This window comes from Panthera uncia, chromosome F2 (genome assembly GCF_023721935.1).
Source record: "Panthera uncia isolate 11264 chromosome F2, Puncia_PCG_1.0, whole genome shotgun sequence".
In the NCBI taxonomy this organism is placed as follows: Eukaryota; Metazoa; Chordata; class Mammalia; order Carnivora; family Felidae; genus Panthera; species Panthera uncia.
The window spans coordinates 30,981,378-31,003,438 of NC_064812.1; the positions used below are offsets into that span (position 1 = coordinate 30,981,378).

Sequence of the window (22,061 nt, forward strand, 5' to 3'; positions counted from 1 at the left end):
AATAGGTAAGTTCACTATTGATTAGTACTTAGTTTGCACTGGAAGCTAAGGTTTCTAAAAGTAAAAATTCTGATAAATATCCTTCTTAGCAGTCTTAATTATATGGAAAGCAGCTCTATGTGCAAGAAAAGTAAGATGTGTTTTTGAGACAGAGAGAGAGAGTGCAGGGAGCATGTTGGAGTGAGGCAGGGAGCAGAGGGAAAGAGAGAGAATCTTAAGCAGTCTCCACACTCTGCATGGAGCCTGAGGCAGGGCTCCGTCCCATCACCCTGGGATCATGACCTGAGCCAAAGTCAAAGTCAGATGCTCAACTGACTGAGCCACCTAGGCATCCCAAGATGTGTTTGTAACAAGAAATCTTTGGGTAAGAAAGGTATGAGGAATGGGACTACACTTTGTTGAGGGAAAAGAAAGTAATTTTGCCCTAAAATGAGTCTGATTATTTAGAGAAAGCAAGCTTAGGACAAAATCTAAATGAAAAATAAAATTATAGAAGGTTTGTGAAGGGGAATCTTTGGAAAAAAAATATGCATGGTCTGGACTAAGATTCAAATGAGTGAGTTTTAAACGGGTACTAGTGTAAGATTGGGATTCAGTTTATCTTTTTTGAGAAAAAGACCAAATTGTCTTTAATTATTGGCCTACTCTTGATAAACTGTAAACAAAGCTTTTCTTTATCTGCTCAGAAAAACAAAGTTTCTATGCTTTGTCTTTATCAGGTCTGTGATTACTTAACAAAAGTTAAACCTTCTCAATATTAAAGGTGCTGTTTTGCTAATAACTATATAAACTTCTAGTGGAATCTCTTATTGCACCTTGGTTAAATATAAAGATTAAGTGTATAATAATCTGTAATCCCATATAGGCACGCTCTTTAAAACCTTCTGAGGTTTTTAACAAAAGTTCCCAAGTATTCAAATTCTAAATGAAGTCTTTTTGACTAATTAGGCTTGTTTATTTGGTATGTTTAAGTTACAAGGGAAGCATTGTCAAACAAATGATAAAAAACCTTTTTACGTTACATTGTATAGGTAAATGCTGTAACTGTTCTTAGAAATTATATGAAATTCCTAAAGTTTTAATATGTCCTAGTATAAAGTCATGTCAAATGATGTTATGTCACAGAAATAACTAGATTTCCTTGTCCACTTTATTCTAATGAATTCTCATCAGATCTTTAACCATGGCCAGTTTTTAATCTTTTGTCATTTATAGTTATTGTTCTTATACTCTTGCAAAATGTGTTTCCTCTTCAAGGAGATTCATGAAAAGGACTTTCTGACAAACACTGGTTTCTAATATATTTAAAGTTATAAAACTAAGCTGAGTAAGAATTTCCAAAACTAATGGGAGAGCTGCATTCAAATAGAACACAAATTAATAACATGAGACTAAAAGAATTAAGAAAGGTGATTATATTTCGATGACTTTTGTTTGAAACATTGCTGGTCCTCTAATGTCTGGGTCTTTCAGGTTTTGTTTTTAGTGTTTATTTATTTTTGAGAGAGACAGAGACAGAATGCAAGTGTGTTAGGGGCAGAGAGAGAGGGAGACACAGAATCCGAAACAGGCTCCAGGCTCAGAGCTCACAAGCTGTGAGATCATGACCTGAGCCAAAGTCGGACGCTCAACTGACTGAGCTACCCAGGCACCCCTGGTCTTTCAGATTTAAGGAAACTTCTTCTCTTAGGATATCTATGTCTTACAGAAATAAATGTTTCAATTCATTAACAAAGGAATATTTTATCTTTACTCCCTACCTGAACCCTCCAGAACTCAAAAACTGTCAGTGAATATTCTTTTTTTTAATGGAAATTATTTGTATAAGTTCATTAACAATCTGTTCTCCTTAGAACAGAACACCTTTGGAAACAGTAATTATATTACCAGGGCTTTGACTGGAATGTCATCATTTAGAGACACATGTATAGACTCAGATATGACCAGACAACTTTAAGGAATGAAGGTTGACTTTATGGAGCAAGACAGCTTGGAAATGTTGCCCTGGAAACTTGCTTTTAAAATTCCCTGCAGCCTTACCAGGTGAGTAAAAAAATGTCACTTCCTGGCAGGTGCAAGAACCTCAGGATATTTTGGGTACATCAAGAGAAATTCACCCAAATCTACAAGTATTATAGGCCAATCTGATGGCAAGTATTTGGCTTTTGGCCTTGAGAGGTTATTAAAAGCTCAACTTGAAATTCCTTATAAAAAGTTCCAGCGAAGCAGATTTAAAAGAACCTATATGGTGGGGCGCCTGGGTGGCTCGGTCGGTTAAGCGTCCGACCTTGGCTCAGGTCACGATCTCCCGGTCCATGGGTTTGAGCCCCGCGTCAGGCTCTGGGCTGACGGCTCAGAGCCTGGAGCCTGCTTCCGATTCTGTGTCTCCCTCTCTCTCTGCCCCTCCCCCATTCATGCTCTGTCTCTGTCTCAAAAATAAATAAAAAAACAATTTAAAAAATTTTAAAAAACAGAACCTATATGGTAAATCACTATTCTTGCTGTGGTTATGTAAATAATTACATCACATTGGTTAAAACAAGGGTGATTCTAAAAAGAAAAGGTTTCAATAACACATTTTTGTAGATATTAGATTTTACTACTATTCATTATATACTGGACTAGATCCTGATTTCTTCTCGTGTCCTCTAATGCCCAGTACAACTCTTCAAGCTAACATTTTTATTTTTCTCCCACCTTTGTGACTTGGAATCATTTGACAACTAAAACTGCCCTTTTTCTTGAAGCTTTATAAACTGAAAATATAAATGACTTGCTGTAAAGAAATCGCTGCAATAGCCCATCTATAGACAATCTTTATGCTCATTGCTCAGTGGACCACTCAAAGATCAGAGACATTTAAACTACAAACCAGGATGAGAAGTAGATGATATCAGGGTAGACTGCTTTCCGAAGATTTGGGATCCAGTCTGTTTTTCTCCTCTTCTTTATTTTAAAATTGTAATATTAGAAGATAGTAAACCTATTTGTTCGCTTTTACCTCCCCTTTATTGTATCCTAATAAAATATCATGGTAACCCTCTGATTTAACTAACTTCAAATACTACCCTAGTACTTTATTATAATGAGAACTTAGATAAAATATTTAATGACCTCTTGGACCTCTGTTAGAAAAACACTGTCAGGAAGTACTCCCAAACTCAGATTATATGTAACATTCACCAGGTTGACCATTCTGCCTCTTTAAACTTAGATAATAATTTATTAAGAAAGGTTCCTGGGTGCAATGGGAGAAACATAGTGGCAACTTGTCCAACATGGAAAAATATCCAATGTTCTCACACACTGTGTTTTTTGGTGAATGGAATAGCCTAAGACAAAATAAGAAAAAACAGTGGGTATCTATCAAAGATGCTACTTTAGGAGTGATGTGGTGGATTCAGCCATCTCCTAAACTAACTTTGCCATGCAACCAAGAAGATTCTGAGGTAACTATGGGTCAGTTCCCTTCTTTCTTAACTATAGAAACCCAAGATGTATAGCTCTCCTCATCTGTGGAAAATCATTAAAGACTCTTATGTAAAGTACAGCCCTGATACCCAACCTGACATATGTTTTTAACATCTTAACTTTTTATTTGTTTATAATATTTTATTTTTAAATAATTTCTACACCAGACATGGGGATTGAACTCACAGCCCCAAGATCCAGAGTCACATGCTTTACTTACTGAGCTAGCCAGGCATCCCAGGAACTATTTTAAATACCACCAGAGTTTTTCCCATTGGAGGAAAATGGACTTTATTATCCAATGATTCTTGTTGGATTTCAATATCCATGGACATCTGTGAATTCAGGCAAAATATATGGTTATGCCCTAAAGAACAATGGAGCCCTGAATTCACTCCAAGTTGGCCTATAACAGCTCTGCCTATACCAACCAACATATGGTATACAGGAAAAAGAAGATTTTGTGGGTTTATAAAACACCTGTGTAATACTCTGATTTATTTTGTAACCAGAGTACTTTTTATCATAACACTACTGCTATATGGTGTAATGCTGGCTTTGCAACTCAAAAGAATTGCATGATGCTAACAAAACATACACTAATATTGATATTGATGACCAAATGTTTGGGGAGATAGAATTACAACAACCACAAGATGTAATATCTATAGAAACCAATTGGCCAGAGAAATTCTTACATATAACAAAAGGAAATTAACATTCGAAACAAATCAGCTCAAATATTTCACAAGGCTCAAAACTTTAGATAAAGTAGGTAAATGGATACTCAATGTACAATTATCAAAATACTCGGGTTTTCTTTGGATTCTTGTGTTTCTAATTTTATACCTATTCCCTATTGGTTGCTTCAATTGTTACTAATTGGATTTTTATTACTAATTCTGCATGTCTGCTATAAATGTTACCAAAGGCAAAACTCATCACAAAGCACATGTACAATGTTTCCACAACAATTTGGTGTCACTGAAAACAAATCATTTGTAACATTTCCTATTAAAGGCCATACTCTTGACCTCCCTATGTGGACTCCTAGGCAACCTAAACCAGGCCTAGCATCAAGGGACGAAATAATAAACATCAATGCTTTCTATCAAAATATTATTGATCAAAAGGGGAATGATGAGAGAAAAACTCTCTAAAGGCCTGATATACAAGGGAAACCATTTTAGATTTCTTCCTAAGTCAGCATGACCATATATAAACGTGGAACTTTGTTCAAACCAAGAGTCTGATCTATGGCTCACCACACATGCATAGCACATCTGCTTTGTGAATGAGTAGCCTAAACAAAAACCATCTTGTTCTTGAGATACCGAACAATGCTCCTACTCCCTGCATTTCTTTATGACAAAACCCATGGTTCCTGCCTATATGGTAATCTGTAACCTTTTGAGCTTTTGCAATATGTAAAAAAATTATCACCCTGTAAAAACTGTTCATTCTCCAGAATACTTTCTTCCTTGTGAAGAATGTAGTTCCCAGGCAGCTGTTCTAACTTGAGCTCAAATAAAACTCTTTCTTACTTTTAGAGATTCTAAAAGGTTTGTTCAGTTTGTGTCAACAATATATATTAAAATTACATAACATTTTATTTACATCTTTGGTGTGTTGGTTATATCCCATAATTTGCTAAAAATCGTGAGAGCATTAAGTAAATCATATAATGCATGAATGAACATAAGAAAAGCATGAATTGGAGCCACATAGACCTGGATTCAAATTTTTTGTTTTGATGCTTGCTAGTTTGGGAACTAGATACTTAAGCTCTCTGAATATCAGTTTCTTTTAACAATATTTAGGGTAGGCATACTATGCGCTAAGTAGCATTCAGGGGACTAGAGATGTAGTCGTGAACAAAGTTAGCACCAGGTTGAGGTGCTACAGAATTACATATAGAAGAAGTTGTATATACTAAGGGGCCTGGAATGGTTAACCACCAATGAGCCACAATTCTTAATGTGAGACCCAAGTTAATGCCTTCTTAGATGAATTTCTGGAGACATTATTTGATAGACTTTTTTTTAACTTGCCATAGGCTGTTCTTCCAACACTCTTGGGAATATATGAAACACAGACAAGGACATTTTACACCAAACTAATATTAATGTTAGATGTAATGAAAAAGTTGGTTATCTGCCCTTTCATTGGTCTATCAAATTCTTCATGGTGTGAGGTTGTGTTGATTAGCGTACAAGGGGTTGACTCTGTAGAGAAGTCTTTCTTATACCTTTATCAGATGCTAATAATCCCTGACTGCCTTAATTGTACCTTTCCCCATTTATAAACTCACTCCTTCGAACCTCCCCTAATGTCACTCGAAAGATAATTACTTTCCTCCATCTTACTTTTACAGACATCAGAATCATAGTTCTCCAATTTCCTCTCTGCCCATCTCACCTTGTGGGTCTCATTCTTCCTCATTGCCGTGTGCCCACTGAACAGTCAAGCATTTCTGAGGCTATGTATGGTCAGTGATGCTGAGTGGATCACCATTAATTCTGAAGCCACTTTTGCTCCAAAAGGGCATGAAATATTTCTATCCTCATATAACAAACACCTAAGAGAAAAATACAATGCAAGTCTAATAACAGTAACGTTAATATAAAAATGAAATTTGTGTACGTGACATTTATAGGAATGTAATAAAAATCCCTTGTAGTCAGCAAAAAGGCAGCTTATATGTCAAAGAACCTTCTTGAAACCGGGAGTAAATTCCTATAGAAGAGCATGCATCTGAAATACAGATCTAAAAGAATCATAAAGACAATGATCTTAAGTTCTCAGCATCTGAAAACTAAGAAAAAGAAGAGGAATAAAAACATTTGCACAAGTCATATTTGGGAAATTTCCAACTGTGAGCAAACCAACGAAATGAGACCTGAATATGTATTCAGATAGTTATTGATGGCAAACTGTGAGCAAAAACCAATAGATAAGACCATAACCATTTAATTTCCTAGGAAAAGGGACTAGGAGAACACATGGTAGTCTCTCTCAACCCCAAACTCAGGTGGTAACATTGAATTCTTCATTCTCAAGCATCCCAAAGCATAAATGAACCGAACAATAAGACCACAACAGGGGAGCTTTTAAGTATGAAAGGTTGTTATTCAACTGTTTATTTTTGGGTTTTTTTTCCCCCTCTGGAAATATCTATATCTGAAATAAGAAGTGTTGACCCATTTACCAACAAAACACAAATTTAAAAAATGCCACTCTGAGTAGCCCATTAATACTATTTTTCTAAGCAGATAATAATTTCTAATCCATGAGATTAGGAGATCCTATAACTATTGACCTACTAGCTGTATCTTTTTTTGAGCTAATGTTTTACAGATCAGTAGACTTTCATCTACCATAATTGGTGATTTGGATTTCTTTGTCCTAATCAGGATTCTGAGCACCAGCAAGAGTCAAAATTCTGGAAAGCATAGGATCCAGACACAATACATCTATTAAGAAACTGAGATGGATTTTAGCCTTTATGAATTTATATGATCTGCTTATTAATGATAAGTATCTTCATGCAAATCAGGCTTTGCTCCAACCTCTGTGCTTTTTACTCTTTATCTTACCCTGTTTAATTAAACAAATTCCTGAAAATAGTGATTTTATTGGTATAGTACTTCATTTCTTTCGCTTACTTTACAAGTCCCAATGGTGTCTCACAGATAGTTTCAGTCCTTCTATACAAAGTATGATTTTCCATTAGGATGAATGAGAGAGGCCACTTACATCTGGGTAGTATGTGGTTGCAGATTTCTGTAAAACAGCACTGGAAAACAAAAGTCTGGTCACAAATCCTTTTCTCAAAGGCAAATACAGTTCTCGCTTTTGATCCAGGCAGAAAGCCAAACCTAGAATAAGAGAAGCCATATGTATGTGTTTGAGAAAAAGTTGCCTACATAAGTAGGGATTTCCCCCCCCCCCCCGAATAATGAAGTTAACTTTTTGAAGCCTTTTGGAAAATGATGGAAATGTAATGGTCAAACTACAAACTTTAGAAATGTTTTACAAATACTTTGAGGTAATTTTTTAAAAAGAAGAAACATGAAAAAAGGGCCACAGCCTTCATCAAGACTGATTAATGTGAAGAGGGCAACTACAGTATTTAAAGGTTCACCAGTTTACCTACAGCTGAAACTTGTTCCCAGATATTTTTATCCATGTCCAAAGGAAGAAAGACCTCTGACTCAAAAGGGGAGAGCCTGTAAAATGGCCCACCCTCAACCCCTTCCTAATCTTCATTTGGGCTTAATTAGACAAGAGAAACACAAATGAGTTATTCCAGGGTTACTATTAGGAAAACCTCTTTTATACACATTAGCACAGTTCAAGAAGACTGATCCTAATGTCTCCAGGCTGAGAAGAGTCTACAGATCTTCTAAACAAGTGGTTCTCAACTGGGAGAAATCTGTTCCGGAACACTTGGCATGTCTAGAGACATTTTTATTTTTACAACCGGAGAGTGGGCGATGCTACTGGCATCAAATGAGTAAAGGCCAGGAATACCACAAAATATCCCACAGTGCACAGGACAGCCCCTGGCAAGAAAGCATTGTAGCCCCAAATATCAAATGCAGAGGCTGAGAAACACTGTTGTAGGTCAGTGTCCCCTGCATTAGCCCAAGCTGTGAGCAGCACAGTCTTCTTACTGATTTGTGACTTTTGGGTCCTCATTGTAAGAAGCCATTTGGGGCCACAATTCCCCTGCTCTGTATGCATCATTTGGGGGTGAGGAGGTGGTTTCTCTCATTATTTCCAGACTGGAAGACCCTCCTTGTAAGTGATTATTTGGAGTCCAAAGCTCTGTTCCTCCCTTCTAGCGGACCTGGCGCTCAGATCCTGACCTGCTCTGGCCTGAAAAGAAAGGCACAAAAGGGAGGCAAGAACCGTATGAGGTGTTATTCTTTGTTTTTCTCAGCCCACCTGGAATATTCTAAGGTAAGGAAAATGACATCTGGAGTTTGCTTCCACCTCTAGGCCAAACAGTAGGTTTGGGAACTATAGACAAAAATAAATTTCAAGAATAGATTTGGGGGTGCCTGGGTGGCTCAGTCAATTGAACGGCTAACTTCGGCTCAGGTCATGCATGATCTCACAGCTCGAAGGCTTGTGAGTCTGAGCCCCACATCAGGCTCTATGCTAACAGCTTAGAGCCAGGACCCTGCTTCCAATTCTGTGTCTATCTCTCTGCCCCTTCCCTGCTCGCGTTCTGGCGTGCTCTCTCTCTCTCTCTCTCTCAAAATAAACATTTAAAAAATTTAAAAAAAAAGAATAGCTTGGATATTTGAATTCTATTTCATAGTATGCAATTATACATGTGAATTTCCACTTTGATATATTTAATCAAGAAAAAACCAAAATATTGAAAATTTCCTCTATTTGAAAACATTTAAATATATGCTTTTTTCCCCCTTCATTTATTTATTTTGAGAGAGAGAAAAAGAGCAATGAGCAGCAGATGGGCAGAGAGAAAGTCAGAGACAGAGACAGAATCCCATGTATGTTCCATACTGTCAGTGCAGAGCCTGATGCAGGGCTTGAACCCACCAACTGTGAGATCATGACCTGAGCTGAACCCAAAAGTTGGACACTTAACTGACAGACCTACCCATGTACCCCATAAAAACATTTAAATATATACTTTTAAAAATATCCATAGAAAGTGGTCAAGGTTGTTTTCTTGAGAAGAAAAAATTATTGAGATGATGTACTTCATTAATTTCAGTATTAAAGTAAAGGTAAAATTAGGGGAAAACATTCACAGATGCTGTAATAATTTTCCCTAGTAGGTTGCAAACATTTGTTCATTTGAAGTTTTACTGATCCATGAAACCCAAAATTCTGGATCACTAGAACTGTCTAGTCCACCACCACCAATTCACAACTGAAAAATTAAGGTCTTTGCTTAAGCAACTCTACTGGTAAGAAATTTACTGCTTTCTGAGGAAGACCAGGTCATATTTGGCCAGTCTATTGGAAAGTTCTTTATGTCGCAGCAAAGTATAACATTTGTGATCATCTCGTCACAATTTCTTGGTGTTTGGCTCTTGTTCTATCCTGCAGGCCACAGCAAATGAGTCAAATTCCACTCCTATAGGTGGATGAATGAATAAAGCAATGAATAAAGATGGTTACCATACCCATCTTGAACTTCATGTTCTCTAAGCCAAGTGTTTGCTAGTGCTGCACTGACACAACTCAAGAGTTCCTCTCTACATTGTGGTCACTGTCCTCTCAATAGCTTCCAGTTGCTAGAAGCTGAACAGCACAAGTTTTGGCTAAAACAGAATCTACTCGTACTATCATTTTTCTGTCTTAGACATTTCACTCATCCTGTTCAGCTTTAGGACAAACTAGATTTGTTGGCAAGCCTTAGTAATATTGACACATGAAATTGTAGTCAAATCAAATTATAGATATTTAAACAAATTTTTCTTTTAACTCACATGCCCCCTACTTTGGATACATTCAGTTGGTGAGGTTTCTATTTGATTCAAGGTTAGGATTTTTTTTATTCATCTCTCCTAAATTTTATCCTGTTATTGTCAGCACATTGTTCCACACTGCTGAGATTTAAAAAAATACATTGTTCTTATAAAATATCTCAAACATTTGGAAAAGAGATGAATACAATGAACACTCACATGTCTAAACCCAAATACAATAAATATTAATATTATACCACATTTTCTTTAGGTTATTATTTTTTTAAACAAACCAAACATTAAATATAGTTGCAGCCGAATGGAAAACTCTAAAATCTCATAATAATATATAATTATATAATATATGTAATAATATATATTATATAATATATATACACATATATAATATGTAATTATATTATGTAATCATATATAATATATACTTAACACTTGATCTTAGCCAAAAGGCTGAGAAGCGATATATAATATATACTTTGATATATAATATATAATTTAAATATATATTATCATAGATGACGAATTATTCTGTAACTTAATTTTTTTCCAATATATGAAATTTATTGTCAAATTGGTTTCCATACAACACCCAGTGCTCATCCCAGAAGATGCCCTCTTCAATGCCCATCACCTACCCTGCCCTCCTTCCCACCCCCCATCAACCCTCAGTTTGTTCTCAGTTTTTAACAGTCTCTTATGCTTTGGCTCTCTCCCACTCTAACCTTTTTTTTTTTTCCTTCCCCTCCCCCATGGGTTTCTGTTATGTAACTTAATTTTTTAACTCAACTCTTATTTCTGACCCTCATCCTTCTTAGAAAAAAAAAATTAAATACACATGCCATGTGAAGATAAAGGCAGACAGAGATTCGGGTGAGGTATCAGAGGTCAAAGAACACGAAAGATTGCCAACAAACCTGCAGAAGCCAGAGGAGAGCATGAACAGATTTTCCCTCATAGCTACCAGAAGTGGCCAACACTTTGATACTATTCTTCTAGTCTGCAGAACCATGAGACAATAAATATTTGCTGTGGAAACCACCTGGTTTGTGGTACTTTATTACACCAGCTGTAACAAATCAATATACTCATATTACCTGATTTTTCAAGTGTTTGCCAATATGATAGATATGAGGCAGAATCTTTAATTTTTATTTTCTTTCACTAATGATATTGAGCATACACGTTGCTAATTTGGTTTCCATCTTCAAAGAATTACCTTTTTAATCTTCTCTGCCTACTTTTAACTGACTTGCCTCCAAGCACAATGATTATTTTTTACATAAATATTTTAATTATTCAACCATATTTTCCTTTATGAAATAGGCTCTTTGTATCATGATTGAATATTTTCCTACCCTGAGGTCTTAATATCTTCTACAACTTATTTTCTAATAATTTAGAGTTTTGCTTTTCACAATTTGTTCTTTAATCTGACTGGATTTGAATTTTGTGTATAAAATGAGGCAGGAATTTATCATTTTTTACATTTGGATAACTGATTTTTCAAGAACCATTTATAATTCTGTTTTTAGGTCATTAATTTGTACTAACACTTCTGTCATAGTTTGTGTTCCCATATATGTGCTGCCTTGTTTCTAGGCTATTAATTCTCTTCCACTCATCTTTTTTTGTCTAATTTTGTGGCACCAGTACACCATCTTAACTATTATAGCTGTGAAGTTTTCATTGACATTGAAAAAAACCTTACTATCATTTTTCTTCAGTTTCTAATTATAGCACATTGTCATTAGAGAACTTAGTATATTGAGTCTATAATAGATTATTAAAATGGGTCATTTTCCTATCTGTTTTGGCATACTTCCTGAGGCCAAGAACAAAATGGTAGTACCTATTCCAAAGTGCGAGACAAAATATCTTTGAAGTAGTTGCTAAGTAGTTTGCAACACTCAGTCCAAGAACTACATTTAAGGCAAATATGTGCAGGAGGTGAGGAGAGAGAACTTCTTTCCCTTTCCCCATATGTAAAAGAAAGAGATGTCCTCTTATGACTAATGAGGAACTTTAAGAAATCATTAGAGAGTTTGATTCCAGTCTTCTGGAGGTTGAATAGCAATGCTACTAGTAGAAAGAAAGGGACATTTATCACTAGAGACAGAAGTTCAGTGTAGAGGGAACAGGCAACCAGCCAAAGAAGCACAGCCTGCATCAGGGAGCCATAACAAAGTGTTTCCAGCTGGGGAATCTTTGAGGAACCCCCTTGGAACTACCCTCAAGAGAAACATTCAACTTTAAACATCCACCAAGCATCAATATAGATGTGTGTAATAGCAAGCAAATAAAAGTTTTCTTTTTCCTCTTCCTCTCCTACTTTTGCCCCACATCAAATTCAAGATGCGAGAATACAAAGAAAGAACTGATTAGAAAACATGGAGGAACCAAACAAGGTAATAGTCCAACTAAACATGTCGCCCTCCCATATGTTAAGGTTTCAGTGAGAAAGGAAAATATTGAACTTAAATAAAATTAAGAATTTTTGTTATTCACTATAATATATATCATTTTTAGTGTACATGAAGCATTTATAAAAATATAAGAAAAAACACCCTTTAAAGAATCAATATGATAAATACTCTGTCCTCTAATCATTATATAATAAATTGGGACTTGGTAAGAAAATTAGTGCTTTAGAATCTTGTACGTTTGGAAACTGTGACATATTTCCAAGCACTTGTGTTAAAGATTATTATTCTTAGAAGGACACATGTTAGTAGTATTTCTTCCAAAAAATATATAACCTGAATCTAATCATCAATAAGCATTAGACATAATAAAATTGAGGAACAGTCTACAAAATAAATGACCTGAATACTTCAAAATACCAATGTCATGAATGACCAAGAAATGGCTAAGGAACTGTTCCAGATTGACAGAGGCTAAAGAAACATAAAAGCTAAATGTAATGAGTGGAAAAAATAAATGTAATGGGTGATTCTGCAATAGATTGTGGACTAGGAGGGGAAAAAAGTTATGAAGGTCGTGACTGAGGCAAAAGCAAAAAAAAGGGGAGTATTATAAACAACTTAGTATTTTTAAAAAATCTAAATATGTGAATTTCTATAAAAGCATAAAATGTCAAAGTTGAATAAAAACTGAGTAGAAATATTGAATAAGAAGACTTAAAGAAACTTAAATCACACTCAACAGCTTTCTCCCACCTTGTCCCCCATTAGTCCTAGATTTTACAAATGAGTTCCTTCAACCTTTCAGAAACATATAACAGCACTGACAGAAGCTGTCCAAGAAAATAGCAAATGCTGTCCAGCCTAATTTATATAAAGAGGTAATATTCAACCAATTCTCACCTATACAGCTGTATCAATTGCTTACATTCTGATTGGCTGTGCCCCAGTATGAATAAACAGTGAACACTGTCATTTTGAAGTATACTTAGTTTGAGTATTACTTGGAACAAGTATAATTAGAATTCCAAAATCAGATGACAAAACAACAAATGATACAATTTCACTTATGCATCGATGGAAATATCCCTGATAAAATTTAGCTTTAAAAAATCCAACAGTCCATTGTTTTTTATTTTTTTAATGTTTTTAATTATTTTTGAAAGAGAGAGAGAGAGAGCATGAGTGGGAGAAGGGCAGAGAGAAAAGGAGACACAGAATCTGAAGCAGGCTCCAGGCTCGGAGTTGTCAGCACAGAGCCCAATGTTGGGCTTAAACCTATGAGCTGCAAGATCATGACCTGAGCCAAAGTCAGACACTTAACTGAGTCAGCCACCCAGGAGCCCATCAACAGTCTATTTTTTTCTAATCATGCATTATAATCACTTAGTGTTATCTGAGGACAATTCTACATGAAAAATCATTCAATGAATGAGTGATGTCAGTGGAACTCGTGAACTAAAGGTCACCTAAAATCTTCTCCATAAAAGCCACACAAACACTGGCAAAAATTGTCCAATCAACTTCTTCAGAACCTGAAAATTAATTAAAGGCTAAAACAATCTGGGGAGCATTTATTCAAGAAAATCAGTTGAATCTCAGTAATTACAATTACCTTTGTAGCATTTGAACTTGGGCTGTTTCCATACCTCATTCCCCAGGTCCATGGTAGCTTTGAAAACCAACAATTCCACAATCACAGGAAAACCAACAGCATAGCAGCCACTGGAGGGAGAATAGGGTTGGAGTTTCTTCAAAGCCCCAGGTAACTGTCATTATTTGACCTGTCTGGCAGTTCCCTTGAAATCCTCAAATGGCTTGTCTTTATTTGACCTGACTCGAGTTTGCCTAATGCAAATAACTTTTTGTCCTCAAAGGGCTTGTCAAAGATACTCAGCAGCAACTGTTTAATGTCTCAGCTGCCTGAGACAAACAACTAGCTGACCAAACAATGTGGTCATTAGATGACCCCAGGAAGCTTTGAAAAATTCCAACTTATTCCTGGGCATCTATAAGGTTACACATACATGAAGGGCTATATGCATGTCCAGAGCTGTGCACATGCTCAGGAAAGACCTGAGAAAGCCCTCAGCTCTCATCTCTGTCTGACCTTGACTTCAAGGAAGTAAGGACTATGATAGAGTTGTAAACTACCTGGCTGAATGTGGAAAGCTGGAACGGACATATACACTCAGCCCCTAGGCAAAGCCTGGGAGAACTAATGGTTCCAAGCATTAAGAAATCACAGTCAGGGTGCCTTGGTGGCTCAGTCAGTTAAGTGTCCAACTTCAGCTCAGGTCATGGTCTCATGGTTTGTGGGTTCAAGCCTCACATCAGGCTCACTGCTGTCAGCCTATCAATGCAGAGTCTGGAGCCTGCTTCAGACTCTGTGTCTCCCTCTCTCTGTGCCCCTCCCCTGCTCAGGCTCTGTCTCAAAAATAAATAAATGTAAAAAGGAAAAGAAAAAGAAATCACTGTACATTATTATCCAGCCATTAAACTAACTGAGTAAAGACTCTAGTGGCTTCACCCAACAAAGAACACAAATTTGACAGAATTAGTTCAGGAACACAGCTAAAGAAACTGCAGTAACAATGACAATAGATAGTAATAACAAACTCTAGGGGAGAGAGAGATAGGATTTTTAAAGCTGCCACATTATTCAAAATATGTAATTTTCCAAAAAAAAAAAAAAAGAGAGAGAGAGACATGCAAACAAACAAGGAAGTATGGCCCATGCACAGAAAAACAAGCAGTCCATAGAAATTGTTATTGAAGAAACATAGATGTTGTACTTCCTAAACTGGATTTAATCAGCTATTTTAAAGATGTTGTAACTAAAGGAAATCATGTCTAAATAAATAAAGGAAAGTATGATAGTATCTCATCAAACAGAGATTTAAAAAAAACAAAGTGAAATTCTGGAATTGAAAAGTACAATATCGGCAATAAAAATTTCACCAGAGAGAGTCATAAAGAGATATGAGCTAGAAGAAGAAAGAACCTGTGAACTTGAAGGTAGTTCAAAAAACAGAACTGAGGAAAAGAGAGAAAAAAATAAAGAAAAAGTGAACACAGGCTCAGAGACCTGGGGAATACCAACAAATGGTGCAACACACACATAACAGAAGGAGAGAGAGAAAGGAGAGATAAAAGAATATTTGGAAAAATAATGGCTGAACATCCCCTGATTTTGTGAGAAATATTAATTTACACATCCAAAAAACTCAACAAACTTCAAGTAGGATAAGCTCAAAGACATTCCCACTTAGACATATCAAAAATCACTGTTGAAAAACAAAGATAAAGGATTCTTAATGTGGAAAAACTATTTAGAAAAGTAATATTTTTGCTTTATGTTTTTACTAAAGGTCCTAAATATTGAACATTCAAATATTCTATAAAAGGCAGTACAGTATATTCAAATTTCAAAGTATTATGGATTTGTTAATAATAGGAAATATTTTGCACTGATTGAATCTGCCCATTTGACCTAGACAATAAATAGAATCAGCCAGAATGGAAATGTTGATTGCAAAATCTTTTCATTCTCCGCAATAAATAATTCCTCCCCAGACCTGTCTTGGTCACAGTGCCAAACTCAGTCAGAGATTCTTTAGAGAATTCATGTCCTAGACAGCAAACAAGTCTCAGTCTTCTAAATAACCTTCCACGCATTACTGAAAGTGATACAATGAACTTGAAGGGGCCCATAGGAAAGAGGATACTGAGGAAACAGCTAGATAACTGAGAAAGAAAAATCCGCATAATTCTATATTTGGTTCCACCCACTAGAAACAGTTGGTGTAAACGTGATGTATTATAAATATGAGGAACTCAGCTCATCTACAAAGCAAAAATATCTTCCCAAAACCTCATGTCATATATTTAGTGAAAAATTAAACAAAAATGATTCTTGGTGAATTCCTTCCTTCCCTTTATTTTTGTGAACAAATACTATGACTCTCCTTCTTTTATATCTATGTATTTACCTCCTTTCAAATGTATTTCATTAGAACCCTCTTTTGAAGTAGCCTCCTTAAATTTTGCTAACTTCAGATAAGAACCACTTTCCCACCCCAGATGGGCATCAGGATACTTTATCTTCCCTGGGTTTCAAGAGACTTTCCACCCTTGCTCACAAGGCAGCACTTGAAAGTAGTTTTGAGTATACTCAGATATAGAAGTAAGACTATAATTTTGATGTTTTAAGAAATGGGGTTTAGTGATTATTATCTGTCATAATTGTATGGATTGCTTTAGATTAGCTGGGTGATTGATCTGTTCCACTTGGCATTGTCTGGGATCTCTTGTTTGGGGCTGGAACACTTCCCAAATCATTCTATGAGGCCAATATCTGATTCCCAAATCAGACAGACATTACAAGAAAATAAAACTATAGACGAATATTCTTTATGAACATAGACACAAAAAATTCATAATAAATTCTAGCAAACGAAATCCAGCAACATACGAAATGTATTATACACCATGACCACGTGGGATTTGTTCCAATACAAGGTTGGTTCAATATATGAAAATCAAATAATGCCATAGACCATTTAATAAAGAATAAAAAACACAAGATCATTCAATGGATGCGGAAAAGACATTTGACAAAATCCAACACCCTTTATTATAAAAACACCAAACAAACTAGGAATAGAAGAAAACTTTCTCGACCAGATAAAGACATCTGTGAAAAATTCATAACTATCATACATAAAGATGAAAGACTTAATGCTTTCTTCCTAAAATTAGGAAAAAGACTGCTTTTGCCATTCTTTCAACTGTAATGAAAAATATAGCCAGAGTAATTAGGCAAAAAGAAAAAAGACATCCAGATTGGCAAGAATTTTTACAATTCAACAACAAAAATGTAACCTGATCAATGTATGTGCTAAGAAATTGACCAGACATTTCTCCAAAGAAGGTATACAAATGGTTGATAATTATCAGAGAAAAGTAAGTCAAAGCTACAATGAGATAGCACTTCCCACCTAGTAGAATGACCTTCACTTAAAAAAAAAAGTGTAGGTGAAGATGTGGAAAAAACTCATGTATTGCTGATGGGAATGAAGATATAGCTGCTTTCAAGAAGAGTTTGGCAGTTCTTCAAAAAGTTTCACATACAGTTACCTTAGAATTCTGAAATTCCATTCCTAGGTATGCACCTAAAATAAGTGAAAACGCATGGTATATGTCCATATTAAAACTTGTATCCAAATGTTCATACCAACATTATTCATTATAGTCAAAAGGTAGAAACAACTCAAATATTCAAGTGATGAATAAATAAACAAAATGATATATCTATGTAATGGAATATTATTGAGCTATAAAAAGAATGAAGTATTCATACATGCTACAACATGGAGGAACTTTGAAGACATGCTAAGTGAAGGAAGCCAGACATCAAAGACAACATATTTTATGATCCATTTATATGAACTGTCCAGAATAGGCAAATTCATACAGACAGAAATCAATATGGTGGCTGCCAAGGACTGGGGGCAGGGAGCAATAAAGAATTACTGCTTAATGGGTATAGGATATCCTTTGGGGGTAATTAAAATGTTTTAGAACAAGACAGAGGTAGTGGTATCACACTTTTTTGGATATATTAAAAAACACTCAACTGTGGTGAATTTAATGGTGTATAAATTACACCATTTGACAGCATTTAACATGAAAATTTGACAATATAATTTGCCACATAAAGAGTGGGAAAATAATGTGATTGCCTCCATAGAGAAAAAAAATCTTTGAAAAATTTCCAGATTCTTTTATTAGAGAAAAAAAATCACACACCAGAATGGAAGGAAATCTCCTTGACTTGTTAAAGTTTGTATCTACACAGACACACATGCACACACACACACACACACACACACACACACAATATAATAAGTAGTATACTTAACAGAAAACTTAAGAGTTACTTCCACTTATTGAATAAGATTCCCACCAATAGTGTCATTTAACATTGTATCAGACTTCCTGGTCAATACTAGAAAGTATAAAAATAACAATAGGGATGCTGTTGGTGAAGAAAAGGTATTAGGCTTCTAAGGCAAGATGTAAAAATGTTGTTTAGAAATTATATTATACACCTAAACAATTCAACTAAATTAACAAATAAGAGTTTAGCAAGGTTCCCAGAGACAAAATCAATATGTAAAAACCAATGGCATTCTCTATACCAGCAAAAATCAACTGTTAAATACAACTCAAAAAGGTATCCTTCCAAAACAATAAAAATTTAAGGTACATGAGAATTCTTTATGTGGTATACATAAACTCAACTTTTACAAATGTTAAACTTTACCAAGGTATGTAGATAAGTATACAAATAAATGGAATACATTTTCTGCTCTGGATGAGCCCATTTAACATTATAAAGATATCAGGACTTCCAGGGAAGATGGACAAGAGGAGGACAGCAGAGTTCATCTCTGTCCCACAGATACAACTAGGTAACCCCCACATCAGTGTAAATAACCCAGAAAATGAACTGAAGACTGGAAGAATAGAACCTCCACAGCTAAATGTAGAGAAGCCGTCACAATTGGAGAGGGTAGAAAGGGAGAATATGCAGTACTGTCTACTGGAGGGAGGTATGCTTTGGGTGAAGAAAGGGGAAAGAATCAGAGTCTCACCCAAGGCACCCCAAGGAGAGGACAAATCCCTGCAACATTTGGCTTTGAAACTAGAAGAGCATAATTTGACAAGATCTTACATCAATGGGACTTAATACCTGGAACTTTAAATATCAGTGGGCTCAGCTCTGGGAGAGCCCAGAGGGCAAGAGGAAATTGAGTTCCACCCTTAAAGAGACAGCATACGGGAGGCCTGGGTGGCGCAGTCGGTTAAGCGTCCGACTTCAGCCAGGTCACGATCTCGCGGTCCGTGAGTTCGAGCCCCGCGTCAGGCTCTGGGCTGATGGCTCGGAGCCTGGAGCCTGTTTCCGATTCTGTGTCTCCCTCTCTCTCTGCCCCTCCCCCGTTCATGCTCTGTCTCTCTCTGTCCCAAAAATAAATAAAAAACGTTGAAAAAAAAATAAAAAAAAAAAGAGACAGCATACAAATAGCCCCAGTGAGATACAGCAGGAAGCCCCAGTTTGAAAAATGCCTGTGATATACAGAAGGCAGATTTGTTTACTATTCCTAGATCACCTAAGAGGCAGGGATCATTGGGAGCCTTCTCCAAGAACAAAAGAGCTGGCAGGCACAATTGCCCTTACTTGGCCCCAGGCCTAGACACAGGGCCACCTGTGGGAACCAGCTCAGTGCCCACACTCACTACCTAACTTGATTACACCAAAGCCCTACCCACTTCCCCACTCCTGTGGAACCACCCTTCCCAATCTTGCTTGCCTCAGTCCCAGTTTGGTGGCCCTGACCCCCAGAAGACCAGCCCAAACCCCTGCTTACAAGCACCTCCCAGTGTGAGAGTTTTGCAGAGCCTCAGCCCAGGCAGCAGTGGGGACAGGTCTCATTTCACAAGCAGACCAGAGCATACCTAATTAAACATACCCCTTTCAGTCCAGGAACTAAAAACTACCCAAAACAGGCAAAGGGAGCCTCTGAAAAAGACTGTCCTGAAGGAGAAAGTGGCCAGGACAAAACAGCAGGGCACATGCAGCACACAATGGAGTCACTCTCAGAAGCACTGGGCCCTGGGGAACAGGGGACACTACACAGAAGGGCACTATAGGATCTCTTCTTCATAAAGGTCATTACTCTCAAGAGCAGGAGATGTAACTGACTTTCCTAACACAGAGAAATAGGCACATAGACTTAGACAAAATAAGAAGACAGAGAAATTTATCCCAAACAAACAAACAAACAAACCAAACAAACACAAAACAAAAAACAGGGCAAGGCCAGGGCCAGAGATTTAAGCAAAACACAAAAGTAATGTCCCTCATGGAATATTTAAAGCAATGATCATAAGGATACTTACTGGACTTGAGAAAAGAGTGGAATACAAAAGTAAGTGAGACCCTTAACACAGAGGTGAGGACTAACAGAGATGAAGGGCTTAATAAATGAAATGATAAACATGTTTGATGGAATGAAGAACAGGCTGGAAGAAGCAGATGAACAAATTAATGACCTAGAAGACAGAGTGATATAAACTAATCAAGCTGAACAAGAGACAAGAATTATGCAAAAGAATAGACTTAGAGAACTGTGACTCCATCAAATGTAATCTTAATATTAGAGTAGTCCCAGAAGAAAAGAGAGAATAGAAAATATATTTAAAAAAATAATAGCTGAAAAGTTCCCTTACCTGGGGGAAGAAACAGATCACCAGATCCAGAAGGCACAGACAGCCCCAAACAAAATCAACAAAAGGAGATCCATACCAAGATACAGTAATTAAACTGGAAAAAATACAGTGATGAAGAAAAAAATTTAAAAGTAGCAAGAATGAAATCCCCATAAGGCTATCAGGGGATTTTTCAGCAGAAACTTTCCAAGCCAGAAGGGAGTGGCCTGATATATTCAAAGTACTGAATGGGAAATTTTTTCAGTCAAGAATACTCTATTCAGCAAAGCTATCCATAGAATAGGAGGAGAGATAAAGAGTTTCCCAAACAAAAATTAAAGGAGTTCATGATCACTAAACCAGCCCTGCAAGAAATATTAAAGGAACTCTCTGAGTGGAGAGAACAAAAGTGACATAAGAAGGTAGGAAACACAGAGGCAGTAAAAATAGATATTTCTGTAAAAAAAAATAGTCAAGGAACTTACAAAATAAAAAGATGCAATATATGATAACATACACCTAAAACGTGAGGAGGAGAGGAATAAGAATGAGTTCAAACTTAAATAATCATGAACTTAACATAGACTGCTATATGCAGAAGAGGTTATATACAAACCTAATGGTAACCATATTTCAAAACCCACTAATATATATGCAAAGAATAAAGAGAAAGAAATCCAAATATATCACTGAAGAAAATCAGCAAACCATAAATGTAAATGGACTAAATGCTCCAATCAAAAGACATAGAGTGACAGAATCGATTAAAAAAAAAGACTTAGCTATATGCTGGCTACAAGACCTTGTACAAGACAGGTAAAAGGCTGTCTTTTAGACCTAAAGACACGGGTAGATTGAAAGTGAGGGGATGGGGAAACATTTTTCATATCAATGGATGTCAAAAGAAAGCTGGTATAACAACAGACAAAGGACCCTATATAATCATAAAGGGGACAATGCAACAAGAAGAAACAATAATTATAAATATTTATGCACCCAACATAGAAGCATGAAAATACATAAAGCAGTTAATAACAAACATAAAGGAATTAATTGATAATACAATAATAGGAGGGAGCTTTAAAATCCCACTACATCAATGGGCAGATCATCAAAACAGAAAATCAACAAGGAAACAATGGCTTTGAATGACACATTGGAACACATGGATTTAACAGATATATTAAGAACATTCCATCCAGAACAGCAGAATACACATTCTTTTCAAGTGCACACAGAACATTCTCCAGAATAGATCACATATCAGGCCACAAAACAAGCCTTAACAAATTCAAGAAGATCAAAGTCATACCATGCATTTTTTCTGACCACACTGCTATGAAACTAGAAGTCGATCACAAGAAAAAAACCTGGAAAGAACACAGATAAATGGAGGTTAAATAACCTACTATTAAACAACAATTGG

General features: G+C 36.2%; 2 long non-coding RNA genes across 2 annotated transcripts in view; one reads left to right on the plus strand and one right to left on the minus strand.

Annotated features, from left to right (window-relative positions):
• Positions 1 to 3,697: 3,697 nt before the first annotated feature.
• Positions 3,698 to 22,061, minus strand: part of LOC125924768 (uncharacterized) — a 110,553-nt gene continuing 92,189 nt past the window's right edge. Inside the window, exons 2-4 of the long non-coding RNA XR_007458556.1 lie at positions 7,228 to 7,349; positions 5,890 to 6,049; positions 3,698 to 3,806 (exon numbers count right to left, since the gene is read on the minus strand). This is a non-coding gene — a long non-coding RNA (uncharacterized LOC125924768). The remainder of the gene's footprint in view (positions 3,807 to 5,889; positions 6,050 to 7,227; positions 7,350 to 22,061) is intronic.
• The window catches only part of LOC125924769 (uncharacterized), a 46,027-nt gene continuing 32,133 nt past the window's right edge, over positions 8,168 to 22,061 (plus strand). The window contains exons 1-2 of the long non-coding RNA XR_007458557.1: positions 8,168 to 8,436; positions 12,294 to 12,346. This is a non-coding gene — a long non-coding RNA (uncharacterized LOC125924769). The remainder of the gene's footprint in view (positions 8,437 to 12,293; positions 12,347 to 22,061) is intronic.